At 43.1% G+C, this 27,602-nt stretch overlaps 1 long non-coding RNA gene across 1 annotated transcript in view; it reads right to left on the bottom strand.

The window, feature by feature from the left end:
- Positions 1–443: 443 nt before the first annotated feature.
- The window catches only part of LOC141423267 (uncharacterized), a 68,039-nt gene continuing 40,880 nt past the window's right edge, over positions 444–27,602 (bottom strand). Inside the window, exons 4-6 of the long non-coding RNA XR_012447990.1 lie at positions 11,407–11,466; positions 9,699–9,786; positions 444–3,692 (exon numbers count right to left, since the gene is read on the bottom strand). This is a non-coding gene — a long non-coding RNA (uncharacterized lncRNA). The remainder of the gene's footprint in view (positions 3,693–9,698; positions 9,787–11,406; positions 11,467–27,602) is intronic.

The following is a 27,602-nucleotide window of genomic DNA, read 5'->3' as shown; positions in this document are numbered from 1 at the left end:
TGGGAGCCATAGTGGGAGCAGCACTTCTGGGTTTTTCTCATTAACTTCTCACAGGTACATCATCCCCCATGTAACTGGGCTAATGTCAGCCAAGCCCATCAGGAACCCAAAGCTGGAGGACTCAGCCTAGGCTTCCTGTTTCTTTCTTTTCTTCCCTTCCCCTTTTTATTTACCTATTTACTGAATCACACAATTGGGAAGACTAAAGTCTAAACAGTCTTTGTTGTTTCTGCCCTTCCATCCCTTTAAGTCAAAGAAATGGAATTCAAAAGCAAAGCCAGGAGACATCCATCTTGCAGAAAGTTAAACAAGGCTAGCCAGATAGAGAAAGCAGATAGGACACATCTGTCAATACACACTCAACAGAAAAAGGACATAACTGCATGACACACAAGCACCAAAGCCTCACACCCACTGGGATTTCACCTGGGGTGAGCCTCAGGCAAAGCGAACATCATCTCCAGGGTGGCAGCACCAACTGGCCAACAAGGCAGTTCACTTCCTGCTCTCAGGTAGGAGGTCACATGGTTCAAGCCACCTCGCGCACCTCTGTTTGATTCTCTCATGGCAGATGACATGCAATCCTGGAGACTCTGAGCCAAGCTCATTTATTCAATCTTTCAACAATAAAATAATATTCTTTGGTGGTACTGGGGGTTGAATTCAAGGCCTCATGCTTGCTAGGCAGGTACTCTACACTCGAGCCACACCCCTAGCTTCCTGCCTCTCTTTTGCCTTAGAAATTTTTCAGGTAGGGTCATGGTTGTGCCCAGAGTTGGCCTGAGACAGCAGTACTCCCACCTACGGCCTCTCTGGGGTCACAGGCACATGCTACCACTGCTGGCTTATTTGTTGACTTTTTTCTGTGGCTGGCCTCAAACCTCAATCTCCAGCTCCCAAGTAGCTGGAATTACAAGCGTGAGTCCCCATAGTCTGCTTGACAAATTATTTTGAGTGCTTACTCTGTGCCAGGTGCTATTGAATGTTCTGAAGTGAAACAAAAATCTGCCCTTCAGAATTTACGTATTATTGGACAAGTCAGATAATAAATAAATATGTCCTGTCTGGTAGTAACAGGTACTATGAAAAAAAAGAAAGAGAGAGAGAGAGAAAGGAAGGAAGGAAGGAAGGAAAGAAAGAAAAAGAAAGAAAGAAAGAAAGAGAGAGAGAGAGAGAAACAGCACAGAATAGAGAAGAGAGGAGGAAGAGACAATATTTTTAGATGGGTGATCAAGGAGGTGACATTTGAATAAAGAAGCATGTGAGTCCTGTGAGTGTCTGGTAGACTGTTCCCAGCAAAGGATACAGCAGGTGCAAAGCTGTGAGACATGAGCATGCCTGGCAAGCCTGAAGACCAGCAAGAGGGTTGCTGCATGGCTTAAATGAGTGATGCCAAGACCAGACTTATGCTTCTAGAACAAGTCGCTGGGAAGTAGAGAGAGCAGAACATCCAGCACGGACATCCTGAGACACTGTGAGGAGGATCTGCTGTGGGGAAAATCGTGAGCTCTGTGAATAAAATGTGCTGCATTTTCGTTCAATTGTGTACTGAGTGATCTGCTCTGCATCGGCTCTCAAGAGACCCTGTGCACCCAATGCAAGTCAGCCCTGCTCTGCAGAGACCACTTGATTTGTGTTAGGTGAGAGAAACGTTTTTCCTCTTTTTCAAGTTGTAAGGAATGAATATCTCCGCAATGGTGTACAAATAATGGTTCAACAACAAGATCTCTAAGGGAAAAGAGGATAGGAGGGCCATCTGGCTGCTACATCTGTTACCCCATTGCTCTCCAGGGTCGATTCTGCTGATCTGGATGGCTAGGCAGGTGTCCTCTTCCTCCCTCATCGCTCCATGTGCATCCCTCCCAAGGCTGCATGCTTGGTCGATGAGAACAACCATCCCCAACAGAGGAGGACTGTTCTTCGGTCAAGGGTATACAGTAGCTGTACTCCCTACCAGAACCTCCAAACAAGCTCGACAAGAAAAAATAGATGATTGATTGATGGATAGATACATAGATGCAACTTTAACATAAATTTTACTGGAATAAAGAATTTATAGCACACAACTTAAAAATAATAAGAAAAATGTATTAGGGTTCTTCAGAAAAATACTAAGCTAGACACAGACATGAAAAGGGAAATTTATTACGGGAATAATGATTATGGAGACCACAAAGTCCTAATGCCAGTTGGAGAGCCAAGAAAGCCAGTGGTGTAGTTCAGCCTGAGTTTGAAGGACTGAGAATCAGGGGAGCCAACAGTGTAATTCCAAATCTAAGACTGAAGGCTTAAGAATGGGAGGTGAAGGGTGGGCATGGGCTGGATGTTGCTAAGAACCAGGAGATCCTATGTCCAAGGATAGGAGAAGACAGATGTCCCAGCTCAAGAAGAGAGAAAATTTGCCCTTCTTCTCTGCCTTTGTGTTGCATTCAGGCCCTCAGGGGACTGAATGATACCCACCACATTGGTGAAGGTGAATCTTCTCTACTTAGTCCAAGGGTTTAAATGCTAATCTCATCTAGAAACACCCTCACAGGCATACCCAAAATAGTATTTTGTCTGGGTATCTCTTAACCCAGACACACTGACACATAAAATTAATCATCATAACACTATGTATTACAAATGTCATACATCCAAATAAGACTCACAAAACACTTTTATTGATTACTGCTGAAATCTTAAATATATGGCCAATCTATGCTAGTAGTTATCAAATGAATGTAGCTATGATATGAATGTTGGGTGATATTTTCATTTAAATGAACAAGACAAAAGCGAGATAACAATGATACGTAGGAAGGAACTTCATTATCAACGATGTGAGAGACTTCTTTGTTGAATTGGATAATAGTTTGTGAGAACTAGAAGAATATTTCCTCAACTTTTTGTGCTATTTATAATGTAATAAGTACAGAAAAACTCACTTTTTAGGTTTAATATGGATAATTAATGTTTCTTCATCACTTTTTAATTGAGATAAATTAATCAGTCTCTGATTTTTAGCACTCACCCATTCCCACAGTGTAGACACATTCCACCACTGATTTCAGACTGAACGCAGAGCAGGGAAGAGATGGACTTTGCTACGTAGTAACAGATGGAGATACTTCTCCATCTGCCATGTAGATATAATAAATTTCAATAACCTCAAAAGCATGTGTATTGTTAAAATCTAGTGAAATAATTAGTGATAGGTTTAAGTATTTTTCCTTTTTAAAATATAATTTAATTATAATTTCATATGACTCAGTTTTAATAATGGCTCTATTTAGCAACTGGCTCACAAAACTCCTAAAAATTTAACAATAAACTCTCCAGAGCTGGTTAGGAGCCAGCTCCAGCACAGCTTTAGGTTATAGGGATGTCTGGCCCTGTCTTCATAGCTAACTTTGAAGGGTCAAGATCTTTGCCTCTCTTCTGTCCTTTCTACAGGAACCACTGTGAAACAGACAATTGTCATCTAAAGGTCTTAGTACTGGGATGGTCCCACCTGCCCTCATCTGGATACTGGAACTTCACAAAAGAGTAGGCAGTGCAATTTGGGCGCATGGACACTTGGGCTCTGACCTCTCGCTGCTGCAGTAGGTAGAAGTATAACATGTCAGAGCTGGAGTGAACTGGTGAGATCACAATTCAGCCTCCTATCCAGTGTCCTCCTTTTGTAGCCCATCATACAATCTGTTGTTAACCTGTAAAGAAAAAGAGAAAGAAGCCACCATTATCCTATTTTGAGGAGAAGTCCAGTAATGAGTGAAACATGCACTCTCTAATATATTTGACAAGGATCCCAGTGGACAGTGTTCTGTGTTTCTGGTCTGAGTATTTGGAGCCTAATGCCTGGAGAGCTAATAAAAACATGTCATGGACTGACCCTGAACTTCTAGCACAGAGAAATGTGCTACCTATGCAACAGAATGAGATTCATACACTTTTTTTTCTAACCCTTGTATTCACTTCCCTTCTTCCAAACCAACATGCCATGTGACCCTTGTGTGGTTTGGCTGAGGCTGTCCCTTCTTCCTAGAGTTCCACCCACCCCCTCTTATCTGTTAGCCCTGTCTATCAAACCAAGGTCCAGATACAATGAAATCCTTGCAAGCTGCCCTGAACAACCTTGGCCTCTGTATCTCTAGCACGCCAATGGACTTCTGCTGCCTTATGCCACGAATTATAGTTACTTGTCAGTCAACTGATCGTACTGTCTTCATCTTTAAACCTTACTTCCAGGGTCCTGCACAGTGACATAAATGACCTGACCAGTCATTGTGTCCTCAGGAGAGAAGTCCTTGTGATCTATTACTTGTATGTAGCTAAGACTCTTATGCCATAAACACTCAGCAAGCTCATCACCTCGTCCCCCCTGCAGCCTCAACAAAGCTTGATTTCAAAAATCACTAAAAGAAAACATGAACTACTTCTGGGAGATAAGTAAGTCATGTTCAGGCCACAGCTGCTTTCCAAAGTAACAGACTCCACTGTTTGGCCCTGTATAGCATCAGCTGTAGATAAACCTCCAGCTGCCTATAGAATGACACGGCCAGTGTAACTGGATTGTGCACAAGATGAGGAACAGAGATTCCTGTTTGATATGAGTCAGTAACAGCAACAATGATCATCCCAGAATCCCCACCAAAGTCCTCATGGGACAACAATACAGCAGAATTCAGCACCACAAACTGGGCAGGAAGATGTCCTGGCTTCATCATTTGTCATCTGTGTGACCTTGGGCAAATTGCTCCACCTGCCCACCTTCATCTTCCTCTCATCACACTATAAGGTGACTTGTGAGGATTTAATGAGCTAACACAAATCAAGTGCTTACAGGAACTGCTGCAATACCAACCCATGGTAGTTGTTATTTACAGTAATAATAGCAACAAAAACAACAATTATTATTAGAAGACCGTGGGGTAGGGGAGAAGAGGGCAGGGTAGCAGAGAAAGGGCACCAGCTGGGAAAGTGCGAGTATGCTTTCTGGCCTGATAGTTACTGCATAACTCTGTGCCTAGGCCAAGTCACTTCCACTCTCTGAACCTCAATTTTTTCATCTGTAAAATGAAGTCGTTGGATTAGAACAGTTTCCTAAATTGGGCTAAACATCACAACATTTTGGGAAACCTCTTAAAAACCAAGGTGCTCACACTCCACTGATATTCACTAAATCGGGCTCTGAGAGTGAGGAGCTCAGGAATATAATTTGTCTTTGAAGCTTCCTAAGTGAGCCTGATGTGCCCAGTTAGTTAGCATTTAGGAACCCTTGGATTCAACCAAAAGCCCCAACCTCTGGGCCTTTGCACTTACTGTTCCCTCTGCCAGGAAATTCCCTTAAATATTTCTTCACCTCATTCTCATTCATATCACTATACAAATGTCACCTGCTTAGAGAAAAATCTTTCTGATCACCTCTCTGTAATACACTACCCGTCCAACCACAGTTCCATCTTTTACTGTGATATATCCTTCCCCATAGCACATCTTACTACATGGCTTGATCGGTTGGTTGTTTCTGTTCCTCACTAGAATACTAGCTCCATGAGGGCAAGAACTGTGTGATGTCCACCTCTGTATCCTAGCACCTCTGGTATAGTGCTGGGTCAAAACTGGCACCTAAGAAATCAGTTTTAAATCAACAAATAGGTAACTGAATAAATGAATAATTATGTGTTATGGTTTAGATGTACAATGGTCCACAGACTCATGTGTTGAAGGTTCCTCCCAGCTTGGATTATGAGGTGATTGGATCAGGAAGGTGCTAACTTTATCAAAGGGTTAATCCATTAGTTCATGGCTGAATGAAGCCTGGCTGGAGGAAGTAGGTCACTGGGGGTGTGCTTTGAAGGGTAAATCTTTTCCCTGGCCCCTCCCGGTCTCTCTTAACTTCCTGGCCACCATGAGGTGAACAGTACTTCTCTATTATGCCTGCTCCACTACGCTGCTCTGCCCCACCACCGCTCCACTGCAATGGGGCTAAGCAACCACACACTGAAACCTCAAAAACCATGACCCAAATTAAACCTTTCCTCCTTTAAGTTGCTTACCTCCAGTATTCTGTCACAGCATTGAAAAACTAGCTGGCACAGTGGGCATTTGCTTTGCCTTTGTCTGTAAATCAAAGAGCATCAGGAGAAGTGAGCAGCAGCAAGTGGGCAGCTCACTCGGCCAAGGATTTCAACAAGAGTATCTCCTCCACCGGACTGCTCTACAGCTAAAGGCTAAAGGGCACAGCCTTCTTGGTCTCAGGGGTTCCCCAGGATGGTGGCTTTGCTTCTTGCTGTACCTGTGATAACCTCACTGGAGAGAGGTGTTTAAATCCAGTTAGCTGCCTCAGAGAGGTGTGGTGGGAGTTCACTGCACTCACAGTTCCCAGGTGCTTATTTTCAGGGAGGCTGATGACAAACCTTTTAGTCGTTGCTTTATGGAGGGCAGGGAGCTTTCTAGACCCCCATTACAGAACAGTATAGACCAAAAGACATGATGTCATTGGATTTTAAAGAGGTGCTTGAGCTGGAAAATGTTTCCAGAAGTATTTTAAAGGGGTTCATAAATGATTAATAAAATTCATATGTGTAGATTATTATCTTAAAATATGCTCTATATGAAATACTTCTGAAGGCAAAATTTTATGGACTAGCATTTTACTTCCAGATTTCTAGGGCTTTGAAAAATAAATATGCTGATCTGAGTCCATCAACTTTAAAGGAAAAATCCCTTTCCCTAGGCCATCTTCTTGCTTGTACACTGGGGATGCATGGCCTTTACATGAAGATTACTAGAGTTTAAGTTATCTGTTTAATCACTCGCCTTACCAAAAAATGCTCTGATTGGTAGTAGTCTTGATTTTTCCATGAAAAACCCCAATTTTTTGCCTCCTGAATAATATTTTTCCAAAACTTTGGTGAAAATAGATAAGAGGTCAGATAATCCATGAACCAAAAAAGAGCAAGTATTTCCAGTATCAATGAATAGTCCCTAAATAAGAAGTTCCAATGTTTTTCCACTTGAAAAACATTAAATGAATGAAAAAGTTTACAAGAATGTGTCAGAGTCTTTAATGTGTTTATGTGCATGTAACTCTCAGAAAAAAGAAAAAAATCAGCCATAACTCTCCCCAGAAGTTCTTGTCTGAGATCCCTATATCCCTGGATTACTATATAGACTCCTCTAGAGCCAGCATTCCTCAGAACACAGAATGGGCAACACTAGCCTAGAAAGCACTCTTAAGAGACTGGAATTTTAGAAAACATAATTGATTTTTCTATATGTTTGCTTGTTGGCTGGTTTGTTGAGAATGTTGGAAGTCAAGAGTTGTGAAAAGCACCAAGTGTTTTTCTGAACTCACCAAGGTATGATTTTTGCCCTCTATTGAGAACATAAGAAGAAGAAGATGGTGCAGATATGTTCTTGGTGTGGCAACCTGGTTGGACAAATGTGTATGGGTGAAATTCTGTTTTTGACTATAATGGGGTCAACTGGCATTGGACATGCCTTCTCCCCACAAACAGTGATTAAACAAGACTGAGGATACAAGGCAACTCTTGCCAGGGGTTGACCAACAGGCAGCAGGATCATGATCTCTGAAAGAAGGGAACCCCAGGAAGGGAGTCCTATATGCCACATGGCTTTCTGCCTGGGGATATTTAGTACAATATAGCCCAAGCGGAGTGTGATGAGCATGTTTAGTTGAGGAATCAGAGAGCAGAGTTTGGAGATACTGGAGCCATGGGATCTACCGCAGGGAGGGCACCAGAGAAGAGGTAGTAGTGCAAAGAGGTTGTCATAAGTTTATACTTAAGAATTCCTCAGGGTCTTTGGCCAAGTGGAGGACTGTACATGCTCAGTGTAAAACTCCACAAGGATTAGCAGAGGACAGGTTCAATGGAGATGAAATCCAGGTAGAGACACCAGAGATCCTCAGTGTTGAAAGACTGGAGTTCCAGTCAAGCACATGGGAAACACAAGGTGAGCACTTCATACATTCATATAAGAAGCTAGAAATTCCACTAGCAGACTATGCCATAGGCTAAGAATCACTGTCATAAAAAAAAAAAAGAATCACTGTCATGCATCATTTTGGTCAGTGATTAACCAACTGCATTATATGATGGTGGTCACATAAGATTATAATAGAACTGAAAAACTCCTATCGCTTAGTGACTTCATAGCCACCATACTGTGCAGCACAGCTTATAACTCACACCCCAGGTAAAGTGGCCTAGTGTACTGCAATCACATAAGATAGAGCTTGTACAATTATGTATAGTACATGCTACTTGATAATGATGACAAATGACTATGTCACTGGATATGTAGTTATCATACTATACTTTTTATTGTGTTAGAGTGTATGCTTTCTATTTATTAAAAAAAGTTTGCTATAAAATAATGTGTGGTATACTCACAATAGTCTCATACATCTTATATTTACCAGATCTCTTGGTTGTATCATTTTCTTTTGTGCTATGCCATCTAAGTTTGTGTGAGTACACACTATAGTGTTCACATAATGGCAAAATTGCCTAATAGTACATTTCCCAGAATGTAAGCTGTCATTAAGAGATACTTGACTATATATCCAAAGAACAAAACAAGACCCACCCTAAAAAATCCTTAACACAGGCATACACACAACCAAGGTGAACCACCAGTAATTTAAGTTCCTGTTCTACACTGCACTGGAGATTCTAGCTAGAGCAATAAGGAGGAATGAAAAGTATAAGGATTGGGCAGAAAGAAGTAAGACTTATTTACAGATGGCATGAGCATATATATAGAAAACCCTAAGGAATCTGTACAGATGGTTGCAAAACTAGGGAATTCAGTAACATAGCAAGTTACAAAATCAAATACATAAAAATCAATTCTGTTTTAATACATAAATGGCAAATGATTATAAGATAAAATTTTCAAAGCACATTTCTTATGGCATCAAACTACATAAAACATTTAGGAATTAGTTTGACAGAAGACATTCAGGACCTCTGTACTGGAAATTATACATTGCTAAGAAAAATAAGTAAAAGTCTGTACCATATTCATTAATTAAAAAGTTCAATATTGTTCAGGTATTAATTCTCCCTTTCACCAAACGATCTACAGATTTACCACACCCCATCAAAATCTTAATGAGCCTTTTTTGTAGAAATTGACTAGTTAATTCTAAAATTTATATAAAAATGCAAAAGACCTACTCTGACCAAAATAATCTTTTTTTAATTTTTAATTAATTAATTTTTTTGATGGGATTGGGTTTTGAACTCATGGTTTAGCACTTGCAAAGCAGGTGCTCTGCTACTAGAGCCACAGCTCAAATCCATTTTGCTCTGGTTATTTTAGAGATGGAGGGGTCTCAAGAACTCTTTGCCCAGACTGGCCTCAAACCCCAATCCTCCCCAGCCTCCCAAGTAGCTAGGATTATAGGCAACACCAACGCCTGTCTCATGCCTGTAAAAAGAGTAAAATATAGGAGGCATATGATCTAATTTCAAGACATTAAAAACAGACAACCATCATAGCAATATGGTATCGATTTAAAGATAGATTAAAAATTGGATAGAGAATTGGTAGAGGCAGACATATCTAATCAATTTATCTATGACAGAGGCACCAGAACAATTCAATGAGGAAAGGAAAATCTTCATCAAATGGTTTTGGAACTACTAGACAAATTTTTGAACAAAACCATCCTCAACTGTTACCTCACACCATCAAATTAATTGGAAAGCTGGAAGCATGGTTCAGTGGGTAGATCACTTGCCTTGTAAGTACAAGATCCTAAGTTTGACCCTGTCAAAAAAATAAAAAAATTAGAGATGAATTACAGATTTAATCACAAAGCTAAAATTACAGAGCTGCTAGAAGAAAGTATAGAAAAATATCTTCATAACCTTAGATCAGGCCAAGATTTCTTAGATGAGACAAACACAAAAAGCACTAACCATAAAACAATTGGAAAATTTTTATTTTAAAGTAATAAACTTGGTGATCAATAAAGATAGCCAACTTGGAAGGCTTCCTAGCTACTTTGAAGGCTGAGATCATGAGGTTCAAGGCCAGCCCTGGGCAAATAGTGCATTCTCACGAACTATCTCCAAAATAATCAGGGCAAAATGGACTGGAGGGGTGACTTAAGCCTTAGAGAACATGATTCAAGCACTGCATTCAAACCCCAGTCACAGACCCCCCCCCCTAAAAAAAAAAGAAAATAAAAATTAAGGGCACAGACCAAGAGAAAATACTTGTAATACCTACATACTAGAAGAGACTTTTATCCAGAATATATAAGTTATATATTGTCTACAAATTAATAAGACAAACCAATAAAAAGTGGATGAAAAGCTGGAGACTTTATGAAAGAAAAAATGGTAACAAGCATTTGAAAATGTGTTCAGCAGCCTTGGTATTCAGAAAAAATTAAGACAACAGTGATACCCCTTCATATCATCGAAACAGGTATTGTTAGCAAGACTGACAAATACTTGTGAGGAGATGGAAATATTGAAACTCTCATCCCCTGGCTGTTGAAGGGCCACCTTAGAAAATTCTTTGACAGTTTCTTAGTTTCCTAAAGAGTAAAAGATGTACTTAACCTAAGAGTGAGCAATTCCATTCCTAGGTAATTCCTTAAGAGAAATAAAAACATATTCACACAAAAAGCTTACCCAACAATGTTTACAGAAGCTTTATTAATAATAGTCTAAGATTGAAAAGAACTCAAATGTCCATCAACACAAGAATGGCTACATAGAGTAATAGTCATACAATGAAATATTAGTTATAAGTAAAAGAATGAACTACTCATACACTCAATCAACATCACCAATGTTCTCAAAAAGTACTATTTTGAGTGAAAGGTGCCAGACACAAAGGATTCATGTCATATGATATAAATTATATGAAATTCAAGAACAGGCAAAACTAATCTATAGTAATAAAAATCAAAACAGTAATTGCCTAGAGGGTTTGTATTGACCGAATGGAGGCAGAAGACTACTGAGATGAAGGAAAAATTGTGTATTTTGATTGTTTTGTTGATTACCAGGATGTGATACATCCAGTGGTACACTTCAGATCTGCATCTCACTGTATGCACATCTTACCTCCAAAAAAAAAAAGGGGGGGGGAGGGGGATGGAGGAACAGAACGTGTGATAGTAGGATAGTGTGCACACACACACACACATAGAAGCAATGTAAATATGGGTAAGTATCTTCCTTGCCACCTGGGCCAGAGTTGCGCAGGGCACCATACACTTTAGAGTCTTTTCCATATAGATCTTTAAATCTCATTATGAAAAACGTCTTTCTTCTATTCATTCCATTCTCTCTTGGGCTTTATTATCAAAATACCCACACATGTTTGAAAAGAGAGGGAACAGAAACACCTAATTCTGAATTTCGCACTTACCAGAATCCAAGACAAATTGTTCATTGTTGACATTTTCAGATTTCATTTCCTGCCATGATTCTGCTCAGGAAAGGAAACAAGAGAGGAAGTGACTTTCAACTCCTCCCTAGTCTCCCAAACCTAGCCACTTGATTTGTATCTAGAATTTGATAGCAGGGAAAAAAAACAACGTGTTTTCAAGAACAAAAAAGTTACTATTTTTATTATAAGATAGCTCTGTAACTGGCTTCATACTACCTTCCCATTAAGACAGACCAAGTGACATTCTCAACAATAGCACCTCGCTTCATTACTGAAGGGCACTGGTCACATTAAAATGTAACCACATGGAAATGAATTTCCCCCTTTTCACATCTCTGTCCTTGGTTTCCATGGAAGAGGGCTAATTACCTTTTTAATAGCCCTAATTGATGGGCTTACAGATCATATCTTTCAGTCCCCACTTGTGTGGGGGAGGTGGGGGTGGGGCGCCCTCCTTTTCTCTTGACCCCTGGGCTCCAGCTCTTCCTCTTGGAAGGAGGTTTGCTGCCTGGTGCGAGGCCCCTGCCTTGTGTTCCTCTGTTTGTAGGACTACCTGCAGCCCATTGTGGGCTGACCAGGAAGCCTCGCTTTGTCTTGGCCAATTGACACAGCTGCACACTCAGTAAATAGACTCAGATGTTGAGCTTTTGTTTGAAGGATCTTTTCAGATTAATGCAGAGAGAATTAGTTTTTAAAACTTAAGCCGGAGCCAGGATGAGTAGAAAGGAGCCATGAGCCATTGAATTCACATCCACAAAATGAGAACAACTGTCTTACAAGGATGTTTAGCTTCTGTTCATTTTGGAGGGAACACGGAGGGGCGAGGCGCCCACGTTTCGCTCTCCTCAGAGTCTTTACCAGCCATTGTGAGAAGAGTGGCTTCATTCTCTAAGGGAAGAGAGTGCCACCCTTGTCAAGAAGATATGGTGACCACAAAATAGGTATCTGCAGTTGATTTGAGTGTCCTTATTTCCAGATCACAAGAGATTCTGATAAATGATGGAAGGGGACCCAGATCCTACAGCAAAGACCATTTATTTTTATCAAGTTGACAGGCAGGGTAGCAGTCTGGATCCCGTGCTGATCACAACTTCAGATTCTTTGAGTTTCATCAGTTCCACCATCCAATCCAGCTCACACGTGCTCACGCTGAAGCACTCCTTGGGTGGGGCCTCAGGATTGGTCATGGCTTCCAACTGATGGCTGGTCTCTTGGGAGAGGGGCTGTACCTAGCTCTTCTCCTGTACCTGGCACTCACTCAGCACAAATTAGAAGCTTAGTCGCAATCAATAGTGATTAGAAACTGTCAGACTGTATGCCTCTCTGATTCTCAGACTCACTTTCCTCAAGCTCTAAATTGGAGATCATTATTCTTTGCTAATATCTCCATGTACTTAGGGAAGCAATTTGATGTTGTGGAAAGGAGTTTGACTTTGACTTAGGCTGATCTGAGTTCAAATCCTTCATCTAACACTTACTAGCCATGTGGTCTTAGACAAGTCACTGCTCTGATCTCTTCACCATGACAACTAAAATGATAGCTTGGGTCTGGCAGTACACCAGTGGTAGAGCGCTTGCCTAGCATGTGGTCCATGGGTTCCATCCCCATCACTTGCCCCCCAAATGAGATGACTTGTCTCACAGGGCTGTCAGAGATAGGAAGAGTTTTCTATCTATGTGAAAGTGAGAAGCACAATGGAGATGCCCCAATATGCTGGTTCTTTCTCCATGTCTCTGCCTTACAAATGTTCTGTTTTTATCTTTTTTAGAAAAGATCAAAAGAGATTCCAAATGGAAAAGCACATGGTGAATTATAAAGTGTGTATTTATGAAGCAAACTTCCTTCATTGTTCTAATAAATACTGAAGAATGACTGTTGATGGCACTCCCAGCTCTCACTTTGTCAACCCTCCTTTCTCCTCTCATCTCCAATGTGACTGTTACACTGCCCACACGGGTACACACTGTAACCACTGCTCCCCCAAATACACCCCCACTAAGCTAAGAGGGAGCTACTGATAAAGCCAAGAGATGAATCAGAAGGGTGCAGAGAACAAAGACAAGAAGAACGGTAGACATGGGTGACTTCCTCTTCTTTGATCCTAGCAATGGGATTTAAAGAAAATGCTTGTTTCTTTTTTCCTTTATGGACAATTAACCAGTCTGGATCCCTTCTTCCATGTTCTTCCACAATGTATTTTCTGTTGACAAGTTGGGACCCTCAGACCCTGCCACAGACTTGCTGGGCTTATGGCTTCCAGTTGTAGACTGTGGCTTGGACCAAGCATCCAGAACTAGATTCCACAGTAGCTACCCAGGAAGGAAGTATGAGGTGGAACGTGTGGGTTTGAATCCTGCTACAACAACCAGGAACAATGCTGACAGGAGTGAACCACACTGGAAAACTAAATCCACCCAGACGGTAGGTCATATCCAAGTTTTGACCAGCATGCCTCTAGACACAGAGAAATTGACACTGGAAAATGTCAGTGTTCCTCCAGTGGCCCTGTCCCTCCAGATGGGCATAGAACACAGCCACCTTGGAAAGGCCAGCACTTCCCAATACACTTGCAAGTGCCAACACGTGAGAAGTGTCTGGAAGCTACTGCAGAAGCGGCAATAAGAAGTACTATTTGAGAATATGGAAATGGAGTGGACTGAAGGATGACAGATACCGGGAATTGCAAAGGGACAACTGACAACAGCATATGGCATCTGCCTTGCTTCTGTCATCAGGTTAAATAAGGCAGTTAAGGAGAACTATCTCGAGTCAGGAGTCTCCACTGCTGATACTGCCTTTTCTGGACTCTGGGGCTCTCCTTGTATTTGCAAGGAGCAGCAGTAAGTTGCTAAAGACCCATCTCAATGTGACATGCTGAATCCTCCCAGAAGTCAGCTAGTGTCCCTTTTCATCCAAGGCTCTGGAGTCTGATTTCAGAAACAACAATTAGGAAATGCATCTTGGAGGAGGTACCTTTGTTTTTCAGACTTTGGGCCTTAATGATGAGTTTCTAAATCTTACTCCCTTGGCTAGATGCCTGCCTGGCTTGATCTGCCTAGAGGTTAGCAAAGGTGGCCTTGTAAGGGACCAGGAATAATGACTGGGTGAGACCACATTTGTGCTTCCTCTGCATATGGCAAGGCTTCACAAAGGAGCTGGAATTGGAGCCAGATCCTCTAAGCTGCATGGGAAAGGCTCAAGAATGAGCATTCTAGGCAAAAGCAACAGCCTCCCCAGTCCACATCATGCTATGTGTGTCAGACTGAATGCTAGAGTACCCACTACAACAAATAGTCCCCAAAGTACAAAACGGTTTAAATTCCATGGACTTTTATTTCATGCTTATACACAGGATAGGTGGAATAGCTGTCCTCTTCCCCTTAAATTTTTTGAAGTGCCTGAGCCTCTGCCACTTCTAAGATTTGGCTTTAGAAGTTTCCCAGAAGGTCATCTTCTCTCCCTCCAACTTCTGACCCATCCCCCACAAACTCCACTAGTGGCAAGTCTGTCATGTAGCCACATCTAACTTGAAGGGGACCTAGAAAATATAGTCTAGTTATGTGCCAAGAAAACCTGTAACAACATGGATTCTAGGGACCTGCTGGCCACTTCTGCCACAATCTGGTCCATTCCTCAGGCCCTGTTGCTGGATAGATCAGAACGTGAAGCAGCCAGAGGCCCTGGCAAGGCACAGAGAGGGGAAGGGAGTTGCTGGCATCTGGTTGCAGCCCTGGGTGCAATCAGCTCATCTGGGACTCAAACCACTTTCTTTTTGTAAACCAGTTTCACTCCAATGTAATGAACAAGCCAGGAATCCCATGGCTGAGAGGGCTTCCATATTTCTCCCTGTGCTTTATGAGGAGACAGACATAGACAGTTCGAGAAGGCTGACTGTCCACAGACAAGCCTCAGGCCTCCCAGGGTGAAGTTTGGAAACCCCCTGGTTTTCCCTGGCATTGCCCTCATCCCGTGTTCCCTCCTCCTGCCCTGTTTTTAGCCCCTTTCTCTGGGCAGGCACCAGTGGCCAGACCTGTCACATTGCCTGACACCTCGGCTCTGTGCCCAGTCTGGGGGCCACTTTGGGCTAGAGCTACTGGTGGGAGCTGATTCAGGAGCCTGGCCCAGCCCTGTGTCTTTGATAGGGTTTCATCACCCTGCCTGCGCTTTGGCTGGGAGCCTGGGCAGCAGCATGGCCCCAGGCTATCTGCTTTCCCAGGAGAGGCCCTCTCTGAACAGAGGGGACCTTGAGGTGAGGGGTGAGCTTGGGTCCCCATTCTCTGTAGCCTAAAAACTGATCCCACGGCCAAGCCATCTGCCTTCACCCCACTTTCGCAAGGGGTAGAGACAAGATAAAGAATCAGGGAATTAACACGGAACAACTCTTTAACGATTTTATTACAGGTTAAATAAAACATCTCAAATAAAACTACAGGAGACTGTCTTTAACCTTACTGGCTGTAAATATGTATTAACTCAATTACTATCAGCAGTTAAGGCCTAGTTTGGGAACAGTGGTCTGAGACAAAAAAAGACATTATCATCCTGGGAAATGAATCCAGAATAAAAGGAATTTATTCCACCTTAGCTAATGAGCAGCTGTATAGGGATGGAAATGAAGGCCTTTGCCTCGGAATTGCTTTTGGCCGTTCATGGGGGAGAGAGAAAGGGTTCCCCTTTACGTAAAGCTTTTGGAAGCACATTAGGGACGTTGTTACAATGCAAATGAGGAAGACCGTTGTGTTTGGGTGGTTTATGGGTTTAGTAAAAGGAGTAACATTTCAATTAGTGGGGAAGGAATGAGAACCTGCCTCGAAGAGGCTTAATTGGCGACTTGGCATTCCCAGGGGGCTTTGAAGTAGCATCCGAGCAGGAAGGTTTCCAGAGATGGATGGAGAATAGCGCAACTTGGGCCCTGGGCTATGGGTGTGTAAGAGGGCAGATGGGGATGCTGCCGGGGGACAGCCTACAGGGCTCCGCAGATGCCAGCCCCATGCCAGTGCCCATGCCAGCCTGCAGGGCCTCCGGATGGTTTCCCCCACTCACCTCACTCAGCTCCCCTCTGAGAGCAGCAGGAGCCCTCCCTTTCTAAAACAGCCGTCTCCAGGAAACCAGCTGGCTTTAAGGACTGTGGCCCTAACCTCACCAGTGTGGAATTCCTTTCTCCTTCTCAAGAGTCCCTCTCGCTGGGTCTCTAAGTCCAGCCCGGCACTGGGGAATTCAGTCCCTAATTGCAGAGAGTTATGGGGGCAGGCAGGGTGCAAAATCGCAAAGGAAGGAGTGTGTGTGCAAGGGAGAGAGAGAGAGAGAGAGAGAGAGAGAAGCACTTGTTCAAGCACTTGTAGAGCCTGAAGACTGAAGGAAGATTCAAGTGTGACCCTATCTCAGGGCAGGAGATCAAACAGATGATGTCAAGGTCCCTTTGAGATTTTACAGTTTACGAAGGCATCTAGCCTGCATTACTCTGTGGTGTTTTCTTTCTTGCCGTGGCTTCTCCATGAGGTTTTTGTAGCTGTGGCTTGTGCTCATGAGGAACTCAAAACTTTACCCATCTTGACTGAGTTGAGGATTTATTTCTCAAACAAGCCATTCATAGGATATGACAAACTTTTTTCTACTAACATGGAGGAACTCTCCAATGAAAATGTTAACAGACAATTGTTTGAAATGAAGCCTGGAAGAAAGTTCAGCTAACCCTGTGTTTTAGCTGACTGACAGCAAGCTGACCAGGGGTTTTCAGAGCTTTCCAAACCAAGCCTCCTCGGTGGTGTGCCGTCTCACCGAGCTTGGACACACCAGAACAGAGAATTTCCAACTGACCCCAAGACTCACTCTATTGATTTTGAGGAGGGGGAACTCAACTCCCTGCCCATGTGAGCAGCTGTGAAGCTGGATTGGATTTTGCTTGAGGTCTTAGCATTGAATCCTGCAAGAGAGGGTACAATCACCCTCTTGCTGAAGTAATCAGTCCCCAACACGCAGGATCCTGAGTCAGACTTTCTCTCCCCATCCTCCCCTCTCCCGTGGGTGGCTTCTCCTGGAACTGGCTCGTATCTCTGGAGCCTGTGGTTTGGGGAATGCCATTAGCTAACTACAACAGGACTTAGGGAGTTTACTTTCAGTCTACAGTGGGAACTGGACCCACCCTCTGAGTAAAGCTCATCCCTCAGCAGGTCTCACTCAGCCAGTGCCCTGCTACTTTACAAGTGACCCCTCTTCCCACCTCCCTTCTTCTAGTTGTCCTGTGGAGAGACAATATCTTGGCCAAGCCTCTTCCTTGCTGCCTCCCAGAGCTGTGACTGGCAGAAAACGGCCGCTATATGCACCCAGCACATTTCTGCAGGCTGGGAAAGCTGAGCCACCCGCCCCAAGCCACTGTGAGGAACAAGAACCAGGGTGGGGGCATAGCGACATCAACTCCTGTCATGAGTGTACAGGAGACACTGTACTGGTGGCCAATCACATTACCACCTGAGGCTCTTCAGCCCCTGCTAGGTATTACTAGATGCTCTGGGACAACACTGGATCCAGAACCGTAATCATATTCTCACCAATATGCGTGGGAAACTGAGGCCCAGAGAGGTGAAGAGACCTGCCCAAGTACTCACAGGGAATAAAGGGCAGGACTGAGACCTAAACTTAGGTGGCGGCTCTAAGGCCAATGCTTCTCTTCTAATATCGCCAAATCTCAGCTTCTACTTTCCTGTGAGCTTTTGCCTTTGCTGACGTGGAAATGAGTTTGCAAAACCTGCAAAGGAAGAGGGAGAAAAAGTAGACAAATAGACCAAAGGAAGCTAGATAGCATTTGCCCTAGATCTCCCTGGAATGGATAATAAAGACATTATTACAGGCTTTTGCCTCACTGGAGGGACACTTCGCATAATTTCTCCAAACCCTGTTATTATAATCAGAGCAGCTTCAGTGGTGTTTAGGGGAATGCTCAGGAGAAGATTCTCACACTAGCCCATCATTTGCAAAATGTGCTTTTCAGCATCCCAAATATTTCTACTCTCTAACATCACACAGCACAAAAATCCAGGCTCTGTTATCTCTATTCATATAAAGGAGAAAAACGGTCTTCAGAGGGAGGAGGGGGTAATTTGCCCAAAGCTCCTCACAGGTGGCTCATACATACCACAACCCAAGTCTCCCAACACTTTGCAGAATTCTAACCTCCAGGAAGAAATACCCTGGCTTAGACAAGACAGCCTTATGTTCTCCTCCCCATGGGGGACTGCAAAATCAATGTCCTTTAAGACATGAGGATTTGGATAGATACCACACATCCTTGTCACCACCTCTTCTCTCCCCAACCAGAGTCTTTGTACTCCCAGTCAACCTCCAGACTGATGAGACTCCCATCCATGTCCACAAGCTTCCCTGGGATATTTTCACTGCCTCTCTCAGCACCACCAATGATTCTGAAATGGATGGCACAGTCCTTCAGCCTCCTGATTTAAAGGACCAAGACATGAGAAAATGCATCAGATCATCTAGGGTCACGGAGAGGATATAAAATCTCTTCATCAGTTGTTTTGTATTGGGAGTTGTTTCTGGAACACGCTGGGGAAAAAGTGAATAACTAAAGGTGGAAGAGATGAGCTAATCCAGGGTGTTCACTCACCAGACTAAAGTCTCGCCAGAAAGAAAGATAACAGAAAATATTTCAAAGACGAGACGAGCAGCAAATAAGTCCCCAAAAGCATACAGAATTGCTTCCTTAAAAATTTCTCCAAAAACAAAAATACAAGATAGGAGATGTGTGCTGCTTTTTTTCATACATATATATTTATATATATATTTGACATAGGAGGCATTAACAAACACTCAAAATCTCTTGATAATGAACAAGACATTTAAAAAGAGAGAGAGAAGTTTCTCTTTGTGTCTAGCAAACTCAAATGAGCTTCTTTGTAAAACAATGCCTGCGAATCCTCTATTATAGGCTCTGGAGAATTATAGGTGTGGGTGCATGCACACATATGTGTATGTAATATCTAGTATCTTAGTTCAAACTCAATAATTTCTCAAAGGCAACTGAGAAAATGGCAAGGACCGCAAAACTGCCTGTGCTCTTAAAACAACTTCCACATTGCTGTCTTAAATACAAATTGGACCACTTCCTCCCTTTGGCTGAAACCCACCTAGGGCTCCTAGTGCCCACAAAACAAAGCCCACCTGCATGTTTAGAAAGTTCCCCTGTCCCTTTTAATTCTGTGTTCATTTCCTGCTTCACAGCTTACACTCCCAACAATCTTCCTAGATCCCTGCTCATACCATATGACTTTTCTCCTTCCTCACTCGGCTCACCTGGACCCTGTGCCAGGCACCCAACTTGCCCCTCTGGGCAGCCTTCCCTAAAGCCTAACACATTCTCCCTGCCTGTCTCCCATACACCATGGCCACATCTGTGTCTGGCATTTAGAATCATTGGTTAGGGTGTCTTTGTCACTACATTTAAAACTTTTTATTGAAAAATAAAATACATCAAAACATGCCTAGATCTTAAATATGCAACCTGTTAAATGTTTTCAAATTTTAAACAGCACCCAGAACAAGCAACAGCCACTGTATTTTTGAGATAGAGGCTGAGTTTACTTCATCTTCATAACCTCAGCACAACACACAGTGGCTGGCATGCAGTATGCTGTTGAATGAATTAGTGAATGGTTATCTTTCTGTCTCTCTGTTTGACCCACTAATCTTTTCTACCAATTCCCGCTCTTCCTGAGCTGCCAAATGGGATAATTCAGGATTTCTTGTCCGGGCTTTGAGAGGCTGAATTCCAAATGATAAGGATTATGAAGAAGAGTTAGTAATTGGGCATACCTCAATTGGGAAGAACATGGCTGCTGAGCAAACCTGGATATACACCTTGGTAAAATCCAAGGCCTGGCCACAAGAGAAAATTAAGCCTTTCTTCGTCATGGACTATATTCTCAGCTGCCAGTGCAAGTCACAGTATCTACATGAGTTAAGAACAAATGAGGAAGTCACTAGAGAATAGCACATTGCAGTCTTTTTTGCATTATATCAAAGAAAAAGGAACAGGCAGCATTCATTTCTTCCATGCTCAGCTCTTGGTGCAAAGCATCAGCATTGCCTTAAGTCAACATTTGACAGCACAGCTGAGGAGCAAAAGATCTGTTCTCCCTGCACAGATGGACGCTGTTATAGCAAGTGTAGCAGGGAATGGCTGCTCTCTAAACCTTTATGTCCCTATTTATACACTTCTCCAAAAAGCCCACCAGAAATAATAAACCTACTGTTTAGTTAGCACTTACCGTGTGCCAGGCACTGAGATGAGTAACCACTTACATACATGATTACATTTATTCTTCACAGCTACTCATTATTTCCATTTTACAGATAAGAAAACTGAGCAACTAACAGTGGATTTGGAGATATACCTTTGATTTCAAAGACTGTGAAGATAATTACTGTGCTATCAACACAGTAATTATCTGCTGAGAAGACCACTAGTGCCCAGGTGAGAACCCTGACCAGAGGACTCTCCTGGTGACCCTGGGAGCCTAGGGGATCCAGGAAGAGAGGATGGGCCACCAATTGAGTTCATGAGCAAGGTGAGGATGGGTTCGTCTTGATGTCCTGCTCCAAATTCTCATCTCACTGCTAGAAATCCAGATTTAATATTACTCAGGAGGCCTCTATTCTTGTAGTAGGTTTTCTCCTGAGAAGTTAGAGCTCCTCGTTTATGCCTATTCAAGACCTGAGCTTGAAAGAGGTATTTGGGGGAGGTTCATTGTGCACAAGGATTGAAGCACTGAAAGCAACCACTCCTTCCCAGAGGCAGCCAAAGGAGGCAGAAGCTCCCCAAAGGAGCCTTCCCGAGAGGGATCAGCTAGGTTTTGGATTCTTTGTGAAAAGCTGTCTGGCCTGAATGAGAGACATGTCACCCTGGGATCTACCCAGTACCTCCGACAGCCTTCAGCAGGGACATTCTGTTCCTATTCAGCCAATCACCAAACAGGGATCTGATTAATGTTCACTAGCATCTGTGTTTAAAGGCAAAGTCACCCTACTCCCCCATTCAAGCCCAAACCTCTAATGAGTCACTCCTGCGCCCCACCTCTCAGATGTCCATTGCTTAGATTTTATTCCCCGGCCAACCTAATGCCTGGGCTCCCAGTCTATACCTCATCCTGGTTCTGTATATTGTCTGGTCAATACATATTAAAAATAGCCATCCTGGTGGGGAAGACCCATGTTTAGGGAATTCTTGACCCTTCAGGTTGGTGCCAACAGAAGAAAATATGAAGAAAGAAACCTAAACATTTACAAACATTCCAGAATGTTTAGTTCCAGCTGCTCATGTAAGTGAGTGCCCAGGAAATACAAAATTTCCAGATTGGCTTCTAAAAAATAATCCAAGTCACCATTCCTCCTTCTCTTTTGCTTCTCAGGAGCATAAGACCCTTTTCATGCTGTTTGCTTCAACATTATTGTATTTCTTCTGCCCTTTGAAATTCAAACCCTTTTTAATGGATATTAGTGGAACGTGCTTTCTTGTCTCCCTAATGAACTTTCACTTGGAAAATACCCCAAATAAGGTAGCAAGAAGTATAGCAATATTTTGTTTAAAGCAAGGAGAGACCATTTATTCTGGTTTCCCCCTCTTTGGTCCACCCCAGAGGAATAATCAGTCAAGGATCACAGATGGGGTCACTCACAGTTTTGCGTTCAAGCTCCCCTACCTTTTCAGATTGTGTTTACTTGGTCAAAGGCCGCAGACCAACCAGGGTAGGCTTCCTGATAGTGCCATCTTGCTGGTTCTCAGATGCGCTGGTTGGGATTAAACTCAGCTGATGTGTCAGAAGTGACAGAGACGTTCCTTTGAGACTCTCCCCCACAAGAGGATGAGAGAGACCCACTGTGGACCCATATTCTTCAATATTCCTTAGGGAACACTTGGGCTTGGGTTTCTGGAAGAGTCCTGGTCAGCAGTCCTGTAGTAATTTCTAGCTAAAATCAGGAAAATTTCCCCAAAATAGAAGACAGCTTGACAACATGGTGAAAACCCTGCTAGTGAAGCTATTCTTTCTAACAACTGAAAATATCCTGTGGGAAACAGTTCTCTAAAATCTAATCAACATTAATTTTCAAGTAAAACTATTTTTTAAAAATGAAGACATCAGTGTCCCCAGTGTCCTGCTGCTTCTCACAGCAAATGCTGTGACTGGCACAGAGAGACTCACAAAACAATACAGTTTAAGCTACTAAAAAAACCATGAGACTGCCCAGCAAATCTATTTCAAAAGCTAAAATGGTGATTTTATGTACTCCACAAAGGAAAGAGACACAGAAAAAGTTAGGAATGATGAAGATGCTGGTCAACACAAATTTAAACAACTTTAAAGGGAGCCAGGCTGTCTGATGATGCCTAAGAAACTGGGGACCACCTAGTTCACGATTCAGTTGCTGGGCTCTGGGAAGCTTCAGAGAAGTAGCTCTGCAAAGTGTTAGCTAATAGCATCTTTGCCAAGGTCAAGATTCGAGCTGAATCACGTGCCAATTCCACTAAAGATAAGGTGAGTGAAATGAACCTGGGCTTTGGAACCTGCAAACCAGCTGGGTTTGCCAGCTGGGGTCCTTGGCAGGTTCAGTGAATTCTCATTCTTGTGGTCAAGTGTGAAAAGCCACCTGGGTGGGTGATGAATTCACACTTACAGTTCCATAGCCACACAGTGCTGGCTACCTCAAACAAGGGGCATCCTCTGTGCTCATCTCCATTTCTTCGCCTGCAAAATGGGAATCCTAACCCCAGAGCTGCTGGGCAGATTGAATGAGTATATGTGTGAAAACACTGCAGCAAAAATGTGAGCAAGTATAAGGAATCCTTAACACCCATGTTAATGGCTCTTTGGGAACCAATCCAATTCCCTAGCTTCTGAGTAAAGACAAGCAGTTAGACAACCTTGAGAGAAATATAAGACCCTGCCAGGAGTTCAGTTGTGTCACCACAAAAGATACAGTGAAGTCCTAGCCCTCTCCCCCAGTATCTATGAATGCGACTTTACTGGAAGTAGGATCTCTGAAATGTGTAAATTAATGTAACAAAGTTACATTAATAAGAATCTCTTCTTATAAAGACACTAGTCATTGGATTTCATCCTCATCATCACTGCCACCACCAATAGAGTATGACCTTATTTTACCTTAGGGTGGATATTAATCTAACTGCTGTTCTTATAAAAAAAAAAAAAAGAAAGAAAGAAAGAAAGAAATTACCATGAGAAGACACAACACACTGAGAGAATGCCAGGTCAGGACGCAGGCAGAGACTGGGGTGATGTCGCTGCAAGCTGAGGATTGAGGACAACCATCAGAAGCTGGTAAGAACTCCATGCACAGTCTCAGGAGTGTGGCCTGACAGCACCTTAATTTCAGACTTTCAGCTCCCAGAACTGTGAGAGAATACATTTCTGTTATTTAAACCACCAAGCCCCTGAGTAAGTACTTCAGCGTGATAGACCTGGCAGACTAATGTAGACCCTCTTTCAAGTCCATCCTTTCTATAACAGTTACCCCCCCAAGTTCTCCCATAATAAGGTTTATATTTCTATATTTCACTTCTGCAAACCATTGCCACTGCACCTGAAATCTCTAGGAAGTTGCTAGTAACACTTCTTTGGGGTTGGTGCTTCTGGGACCACCGTATGCAGAAGGCTGGTGTGTCGGGGCGGGCAGTGAGCCTCAACAAATTTTGAGAACACTAGGATACACTCTTGAACAGTTCACAGTACACTTGTTCCTTTCTTTCTCCTTTAGCTTAACATAAAGTGGGTCCACAGAGCATTCTTCCAACTCAGGTCACCAACAGAAACTCATTCTACATGACCTGGTGCCCACACCAAGAGGTCATCATTCTGGGTCATAGCATGAGCCCTGAAATCTGTTCCCAGATTTGCTGATCACCAGCTCTACCAGTCTTCCTTTATCTATAAAATGGGTGTAGCACCTCCACCTCCCAGGGTGGTCCTGGGCCACAAATCAGACAAGAACATAGAAGTGCATTGAAAATAGTGAGGGCTGTGTAAATGGAAAGTGGTGAAATCATTACCACCACCATCCTCGGCCAGTTGTCAGCACCTGGGGGTTGGGGGAACCTCCAAGAGGACGAGGAGAGCAGGATCAAAGTGTCCAGTTGATAAAAGAAGAGTCCGCTGTGGTCCTGATCCTCTGGTATTGGCTGCCTGGGGAGAGAGCAGTGGAGATGCGCTCTCCTGGTGGGTAATAAAATGAGTTTACGTAGGGAGGAAGCAGGATGTACAAAGCCCAGGAGCCTGATCTGTTTCTGAGATCAAACAGAGCAGCATTGTGCCGGGGTGTGGAGCTGATGTCAGTGTCTAGAATGCTGGTTGGAATCGCCCTGGTTACGCAGCTGGACCGGAATAAGGCAAGTCTGTATCTGAACTCATTAATTTTTACAACCAACTGAACTGTTCTGCCTTTTTGGGGGGGAGGGAGGGAGAGGGGGTGGTGGCACAGGGGGAGAACAAGGGAAGGAAGGGGAAAGGGAGGGGCCGGAATGTATGGAACAGGGGGCTTCCCACCAGCAGACACTGTCTCATTATTCCCCAGCAAACCCCAGCCTCCAACCTCCAGCGCCCAGGACAGGCAGGCAGAGACCCTGCAGTGGGTTCAGCCAGCGGAGGGAGAGAAGTGGGCCAATGGGACCCAAGGATAATTACAGAGGCACAAGCTGCTCCTGGGAGTTCAGGTTATGTCAATGTTTCCATTATATGCCTCACTTTTCAGGGGTTTATAATGGAGCTATAAAAACTCATGCCAGCTGAGAATTTGGCAGGCCAGGTCGCAGCAACCGAGGGACTGTTTTTCTAATCCAAGTCAGCTGCTCATAACTTGGGGTGGGGGAGCCTCTTGGACATTTGGGTAACGCAAAGGGGCTAGGTTGAAGTACTGTATACTATTTTGCTTTCTGGTCACCCACCCTCCTTCTCTTCCTTCTCCTTCATTTTTTTGTGCAATAAGAAAAGAAACAGCATTATATAAATGCACCCCAAACACTTCCTAAGCCAAGAATCTATGGGTGCTTTCCAAGTGCCAGCTAATGTACCTTTTCTCCATTCCCAAGAAAGCATGCAGGTCAACCCCTTCCACACAAATGTGTGAACCACCTCACCCAAACCTCTACCCAAAACATTGTCGAACCTACAGATAAGCATTTGGTGCAGGAGCTATTGCAAAGGAACTCCAGTGCAGGACACTCCTTTTACCTCAGTATAACAGGATCTAGCTTGATTAGTGTTACCCCAGTCTCATCCAACGGCTTTGTTAGCCTCTCAGGAGCATAGTGAAGAGAGCACTTTTTCTATATTCGATCCTCTCATGATCTCCAATACAAAGTATGCAGATTCTGCTGGATCCTGGACAGTGCAGTACACAGGATTCTGCACACAACACATGAAGTCTTCTTCAACTCTCCTGCCAGAAGACTCTCTCTCTCTCTCTCTCTCTCTCACACATACACACACACACACACACACACACACACACACACACCCCTTGGGTCTCTGATTTAGTCTGCCTATTATATTTACCTCTTGATTGCTGTGTTATGTCAATTTATTGTGCATGTCTTACCTCTTCTACATGGGATGAGCCCCTTCTGACTGAGTTCTGAGCTTATTAGTCTCTCCTTTCTCCACAGTGCCTAATTTAGATGGACTCTGCTCAGTAAATGTGGTGGAATAAATTACTGAAATAATTAATGAATGACAATCAAAAGCCAGGTGGCTGACAGCAGTGAAGCTCAACACAGGCAGGGACTTATCAATTCCTTCTTTCTTGATAGAAAGGAAGAAAACACATCCAATTAGCTCCTTACCTGCTACCGATAGAATCCCCAACCAGCAAATGGTAGTAAGATACAAGCATCTTATGTCCATATGAATGTTAACATACCACAGTAATAAGAAACAAGTAAAAACATAAATGTATACATAATTACATTGACAAATCCCTATAGGAAAAAATGAGGCAAGTTTATTTTATCTGTTTGTATTGCTCTTCTCTCCATCGTACCTCAGTTCCCATCTCCAATGCTAGGAAAGTGCTTTATAAGTTATGAATAAGCAACTGTATGTGACTGATGGCATTGATAACACTGTAGCACATAAAACATTCAATAAAAATTTGCCAAATGAATGAATGAATGAACAAATGAGTGAATTATTAGGGTAATTTAAATGAGATAAATAATTATACTTCTAGCCAGATGTGATGGTGCATGCTGCCATCCTGGCAAAAGTAGGAAGACCTTGTCTCCAAAACAAACAAACAAAAAATACAAAAGAGCTGAAGGTAGAGTGGTACTCAGTGAGAGAGTGCTTGCCTGGCATGTTTGAGGCTCTAGGTTCAATCCTAGTACAGCAAAAATTAAAAAAAAATTTAAAAACAACAACAGAACCCCAAAACTTCTTCATGTACTAAGGAAAATACCATTAGCGATGTTAACTAGTTCCAGTTCCATTATAAATACCCAGCTCTCATCCAAGAGTCAGTAATGAATGGGACTATAGTCTTCCCCAGGGATTCAGAGGACTGAGCAGAGAAGAGGAATGAGTGTTGGGGAAGCAGCAAGGTCTGCCCCAAAGCAAAATGAGATAAAGTAGAGCCTCTCAAAATGTGGTCCCCTATCAGCAGCTTCAACATCATCCGGGAACTCATTAGAAACACAAACTATCAGGATCTGCCTGAACTTTATGGGACACCTGCTATAAGGTAGGTAATCTCTTTGATGCCTTCACCTATCTCTTCTAACGGAGTCCTCATTCACAGATGAGAAAAGAGAGTACCGGAAAGATTAAATGACTTGTTCAAAGTTATTCATCAGTGAATGATGCAGCTCAAAGTCAAAGTTTGGTCTCATTGCAATCCAGTGTACTCTCAACTGTTTCACCTTGAAGGGAGCAATCCTAGAGAACTTAGACATAATTAATGCAAATGTGGTTTAGAAGAAAAACTATTGTTCCTTTGAGGAGTTTTCAAAGCCCTTTGCAGTTTTGCTCTGATCTATCTTCCATCCTGCCCTTCACCTGGTCAGAGCCATGTTTGCCTCCTCCCCAGTTCGCAGGCAACCACCCAGCCCCAGGGCCTCAACTCAATTCCTATTCCCTGGAATGCTCCTTTGCCT

This window comes from Castor canadensis, chromosome 5, assembly GCF_047511655.1.
Source record: "Castor canadensis chromosome 5, mCasCan1.hap1v2, whole genome shotgun sequence".
In the NCBI taxonomy this organism is placed as follows: domain Eukaryota; kingdom Metazoa; phylum Chordata; class Mammalia; order Rodentia; family Castoridae; genus Castor; species Castor canadensis.
Note: the sequence above shows the minus strand (reverse complement) of the source record. Positions and strands in the feature narration are given on the sequence as shown.